The sequence below is a fragment of the Oncorhynchus keta genome, unplaced genomic scaffold (assembly GCF_023373465.1).
Source record: "Oncorhynchus keta strain PuntledgeMale-10-30-2019 unplaced genomic scaffold, Oket_V2 Un_contig_8168_pilon_pilon, whole genome shotgun sequence".
Classification (NCBI taxonomy): Eukaryota; Metazoa; Chordata; class Actinopteri; order Salmoniformes; family Salmonidae; genus Oncorhynchus; species Oncorhynchus keta.
Genome location: NW_026289896.1, coordinates 1 through 6,092, shown reverse-complemented (window position 1 = coordinate 6,092; position 6,092 = coordinate 1). Strand labels below are relative to the sequence as shown.

The window sequence follows — 6,092 nt, the reverse complement described above, 5'->3', positions numbered from 1 at the left end:
GTTTCTATGGGATAATAGTAGTAAGGCCAAATTCAGTATATTAAATCTGATCCACCTCATGTATGTTTCTATGGGATAATAGCAGTAAGGCCAAATTCAGTATATTAAAGCTGATCCACCTCATGTATGTTTCTATGGGATAATAGTAGTAAGGCCAAATTCAGTATATTAAATCTGATCCACCTCATGTATGTTTCTATGGGATAATAGCAGTAAGGCCAAATTCAGTATATTAAAGCTGATCCACCTCATGTATGTTTCTATGGGATAATAGTAGTAAGGCCAAATTCAGTATATTAAAGCTGATCCACCTCATGTATGTTTCTATGGGATAATAGTAGTAAGGCCAAATTCAGTATATTAAAGCTGATCCACCTCATGTATGTTTCTATGGGATAATAGCAGTAAGGCCAAATTCAGTATATTAAATCTGATCCACCTCATGTATGTTTCTATGGGATAATAGCAGTAAGGCCAAATTCAGTATATTAAAGCTGATCCACCTCATGTATGAATCTGTTATTCAATGCGTTTCTATGGGATAATAGCAGTAAGGCCAAATTCAGTATATTAAAGCTGATCCACCTCATGTATGTTGGGGCTCAGACTGGCCTCTGCCTGGGTCCTCCAAATAACTAAGTCCGCCCCTGGTTGTGTGATAGAAACCATTTTGTAACCCTAAGGTTTTGATGAAGTGTTTGGGGTGTGGCTAGATGGTATACAGCCTGGGTTGAACAGATGTAAAAATGTATTACCTTTCATGCTGAAATTGAGTCAGTCAGAAGTTTAGCTAACCTTAACCTACTTCTCCTAACCTTAACCTACTTCTCCTAACCTTAAACTACTTCTCCTAACCTTAACCTACTTCTCCTAACCTTAACCTACTTCTCCTAACCTTAACCTACTTCTCCTAACCTTAACCTACTTCTCCTAACCTTAACCTACTTCTCCTAACATTAAACTACTTCTCCTAACCTTAACCTACTTCTCCTAACCTTAACCTACTTCTCCTAACCTTAACCTACTTCTCCTAACCTTAAACTACTTCTCCTAACCTTAACCTACTTCTCCTAACCTTAACCTACTTCTCCTAACATTAAACTACTTCTCCTACCCTTAACCTACTTCTACTAACCTTAACCTACTTCTCCTAACCTTAACCTACTTCTCCTAACATTAAACTACTTCTCCTACCCTTAACCTACTTCTCCTAACATTAAACTACTTCTCCTACCCTTAACCTACTTCTCCTAACCTTAACCTACTTCTCCTAACCTTAACCTACTTCTCCTAACCTTAACCTACTTCTCCTAACCTTAACCTACTTCTCCTAACCTTAACCTACTTCTCCTAACATTAAACTACTTCTCCTAACCTTAACCTACTTCTCCTAACCTTAACCTACTTCTCCTAACCTTAACCTACTTCTCCTAACCTTAAACTACTTCTCCTAACCTTAACCTACTTCTCCTAACCTTAACCTACTTCTCCTAACATTAAACTACTTCTCCTACCCTTAACCTACTTCTCCTAACCTTAACCTACTTCTCCTAACCTTAACCTACTTCTCCTAACATTAAACTACTTCTCCTACCCTTAACCTACTTCTCCTAACATTAAACTACTTCTCCTACCCTTAACCTACTTCTCCTAACCATAACCTACTTCTCCTAACCTTAACCTACTTCTCCTAACCTTAACCTACTTCTCCTAACCTTAACCTACTTCTCCTAACCTTAACCTACTTCTCCTAACATTAAACTACTTCTCCTAACCTTAACCTACTTCTCCTAACCTTAACCTACTTCTCCTAACCTTAAACTACTTCTCCTAACCTTAACCTACTTCTCCTAACCTTAACCTACTTCTCCTAACATTAAACTACTTCTCCTACCCTTAACCTACTTCTCCTAACCTTAACCTACTTCTCCTAACCTTAACCTACTTCTCCTAACCTTAAACTACTTCTCCTAACCTTAACCTACTTCTCCTAACCTTAACCTACTTCTCCTAACCTTAAACTACTTCTCCTAACCTTAAACTACTTCTCCTAACCTTAACCTACTTCTCCTAACCTTAACCTACTTCTCCTAACATTAAACTACTTCTCCTAACCTTAACCTACTTCTCCTAACCTTAACCTACTTCTCCTAACCTTAACCTACTTCTCCTAACCTTAAACTACTTCTCCTAACCTTAACCTACTTCTCCTAACCTTAACCTACTTCTCTGAACCTTAAAATATTTCTCCTAACCTTAACCTACTTCTCCTAACCTTAACCTACTTCTCCTAACCTTAAACTACTTCTCCTAACCTTAACCTACTTCTCCTAACCTTAACCTACTTCTCCTAACCTTAAACTACTTCTCCCAACCTTAACCTACTTCTCCTAACCTTAAACTACTTCTCCTAACCTTAACCTACTTCTCCCAAGTAAACACCCACTATTAAGTACTGATATATGGCTTAGTAAGTTAGCCACTGGGCCCTATAGGCTATGCTAAAGAATGTGTAAGCAGGAAACACTGTTTCTACTTAGAAGAGAATTGGCTGGGTTCTCTGCCTGAGAGAATATTAGAGATTGGCCCAGTCAATAGGAGGGGGGCAGCACACTGCAGGATGCAATCTGTTTCCTGCTAAAACAGATGGACATACTGTACCCAAAGGCGGACATAGTGATTTGGAAGCCCCCTAGGCAGAAGCCAGTCTGAGGGTTTTATAGTAAAGATATAATTATATTATAGAAATGTTTTTACCTTGTTATTAATGTGCTACGAACACAGCCAGTCATGATGTTTTCATCTGATTGTCAAACAAATCACTTCAAAAAGTAGCTTACCTTCACACATTCATCCAGAATAATTCCAGCATTCGAACAGTGAACCGTGCACCCGCCAACTTTCCTACAATTCGAGGTGGCTGAAACGATGTCTCCAGAGAAAGCATCTGAGCGAAACAGCGCCCCTCTGTGTTACTATATATAGCCCATGTATCTGATGACGTCTGGCCAAAAAGAGTAATGACACGTCAGCATCAGGCTACACGTACATGTCCTCTGCCTCAACGATGATGATGATGATGACAGTAGAATCAGCAGCGCCTGTCTTTTTTTTTTACTAAAGAAATGGATATTGTATCCCCTACGGTCTAAGGGCACTGGGTTTCTACCAAGCTAGCCTTAGGGAGAACCAGGCTTCCTCCTAAGGATAAGCCTGGGGAGGTTCATGACAGAAAACTGCTAAATGGGGAGGTGACTCTGTAAATCACCTCGCTACATGTCAAACCAATCAAATGCCTTGGCTGAGCTCCATTAGTGCTCACTAGATTAGTGTCGCAGGTGCAACAGAGCATGAGAATTATTATTTACAGTCTGTGGTGAGGATGGCCGGGAAACCACTGATTTAAAACCCCATCAAAATGTAGACGTTGATTTTGGATATTGAGCACACTGACAACACAATTACATTTTTCCTCCAGGTTTTTTCTTCTTCATTTTCCGCAATGATGCAAACATTGGAACAATTCTCTCCAAGATACGTCCTTCCCGGTCTAAAATCAGTGACAAACAAAACATGTAGGTTTAGATCTTGAGGTAGTCACCTCATGGCCCTCGCTTCATACTCGTCGCCAAACCTACTGGCTCCTGGTCATCTACAAGACCCTGCTAGGTAAAGTCCCGCCTTATCTCTGCTCGCTGGTCACCATAGCTGCACCCACCCGTAGTACGCGTTCCTGCAGGTATATCTCACTGGTCACCCCCAAAGCCAATTCATCCTTTGGCCGCATCTCATTCCAGTTCTCTGCTGCCGATGATTGGAACGAACTATAAAAATCTCTGAAACTGGAAACACTTATCTCCATTCTCAATCAGAGGCAGCTGTTTAATGTTGTCTCTGATCGGGGACCATATTTAGATGGATATTTAGGTAGCCATTTTCCCTTGGTTATTTGGTGGGTTCTTGTCTGTGCAGTTGCCTGTTAGCACGCATGTGTATAGCGTCATGTTTCATTCGGTTATTTTGTTAGTTTGTTTCAGTGTTCATTCATTTAATAAATGAAGAATGTACGCTTTCCACGCTGCGCCTTTGTCTCCTCCTTACCATGGAAGTGACAGAATGAATGAATGAGTCCTTACTGCTATTAGCCCATAGAAACACATTGATTAACAGATTCATACATAGATGTTATTTTTTATCCTGAAAAACTCCACAGTCCTTAACAATTACAAGCATACCCATAACATGATGCAGCCACCACTATGCTTGAAAATAGAGAGTGGTACTCAGTAATGTGCTCTACTGGATTTGCCCCAAACAACACTTTGTATTCAGGACAAAAAGTGAATTGCTTTGCCACATATTTTGTAGCATTCCTTAAGTTACTTGTTGCAAACAGGAAGCATGTTTTGGAATATTTGTATTTCTTCTTGTACAAGCTTCTTCTTCTTTTCACTGTCAATTAGGTTAGCATTATGGAGTAACTACAATGTTGTCAATTCATCCTCACATTTCTCCTATTACAGCCATTCAACTCTGTAAATGTTTTAAAGGTTACCATGGTGAAATCCCTGAGCGGTCTACTTTTTCAGAATTAGGAAGGACGCCTGTCTCGCTGTAGTGACTGGTTGTATTCATATACCATACAAAGTTGAAATAATAACTTCAATTGATTTTTTTTTTACCCATCTACCAATAGGTGCCCTTCTTTGCGAGGCATTGGAAAACCTCCCTGGTCTTTGTTGAATCTGTGTTTGAAATTCACTGCTCGACTGAATGACCTTACAGATAATTGTATGTGAGGGGTACAGAGATGAGGTAGTCATTAAAACAATTTGAAAACACCATTATTTTATTTTGTTCTACTGTATTATTGACTGTATGTTTTGTTTACTCCATGTGTAACTCTGTGTTGTTGTTTGTGTCGAATTGCTATGCTTTATCTTGGCCAGGTCGCAGTTGCAAATGAGAACTTGTTCTCAACTGGCCTACCTGGTTATATAAAGGTGAAATAAAATTGCACACACAGTGAGTCCATGCAGAAAAGTGTACTCCTGAACATATGTGACTTGTTCATCTAAGCAATTCTTTACTCCTGAACATACAGTTCCTTGCGAAAGTATTCGGCCCCCTTGAACTTTGCGACCTTTGCCACATTTCAGGCTTCAAAACATAAAGATATAAACCTGTATTTTTTGTGAAGAATCGACAACAAGTGGGACACAATCATGAAGTGGAACGACATTTATTGGATATTTCAAACTTTTTTTTAACAAATCAAAACTGAAAAATTGGGCGTGCAAAATTATTGAAGCCTGAAATGTGGCAAAAGGTCGCAAAGTTCAAGGGGCCGAATACTTTCGCAAGGCACTGTATGTGACTTGTTAATTTAAGCAATTCTTTACTCCTGAACATATTTAGGCTTGCCATAACAAAGGGGGTTGAATACCTACTCATTCAAGACATTAAAGCTTTTCATTTTTAATACGTTTTGTAAAATGTCAAAAACATAATTCCACATTGACATGATGGGATAGTGTGTCTAGGCCAGCGACCAAAATATCTAACATAACATAATAATGGAAATAGTCAAGGGGTTTGAATACTTTCTGGAGGCTCTGTTTGTTTTGAGGTGTAATTAACAGCTTTTTTACACTTATATTGGCTTTTCATCCCGTTGCCAGGTTTCCTTCATATGAGTCTCGTTTAGCAAAACCGAGAACACACTCGTGTTGGTGAGAATCCACCATCCATAGGGGTTATATTCATTTTTGTCGGCCAAATCGTTTGTAGGATACAGATGTTTTCTTAAGACAGATTTTAGAGATGCTTGCTGGTCTGAGAAATAATTTATGTTTATATATATATATATCATTAGTTATATGCAGGTCATGAGGCCCCTGATGTGAGGTCTGAGGTCATTTTCTCATCTGCCTGAATGAAGGTAAGTCCGCAGTGCAATAATAGCACAGACCTCTCGCCGAGACGAGACTAAGTCCACATTCCAAACCCTTAAAAGACACACCCTATCCCCTCAAATTAAGTGGACACTTCTGATGAGGTATCATGGGATGTCTGACGAGTATACACTTATG

General features: G+C 39.4%; 1 long non-coding RNA gene across 3 annotated transcripts; it reads right to left on the bottom strand.

Moving 5' to 3' along the window:
• Positions 1–820: 820 nt before the first annotated feature.
• On the bottom strand, positions 821–1,711 carry LOC127926757 (uncharacterized). Of its 3 annotated transcripts, none has more exons than XR_008125040.1 (3): positions 1,262–1,271; positions 1,036–1,081; positions 821–915 (listed from the first exon to the last, which is right to left on the bottom strand). It is a non-coding gene; the product is annotated as an uncharacterized LOC127926757 (long non-coding RNA). The 3 variants fall into 3 exon arrangements; XR_008125041.1 differs by lacking the exons at positions 821–915; positions 1,262–1,271 and adding exons at positions 1,402–1,481; positions 1,702–1,711 and having other exon boundaries at positions 1,021–1,081; XR_008125042.1 differs by lacking the exons at positions 821–915; positions 1,262–1,271 and adding exons at positions 1,402–1,481; positions 1,682–1,691 and having other exon boundaries at positions 1,021–1,081.
• Positions 1,712–6,092: the final 4,381 nt, after the last annotated feature.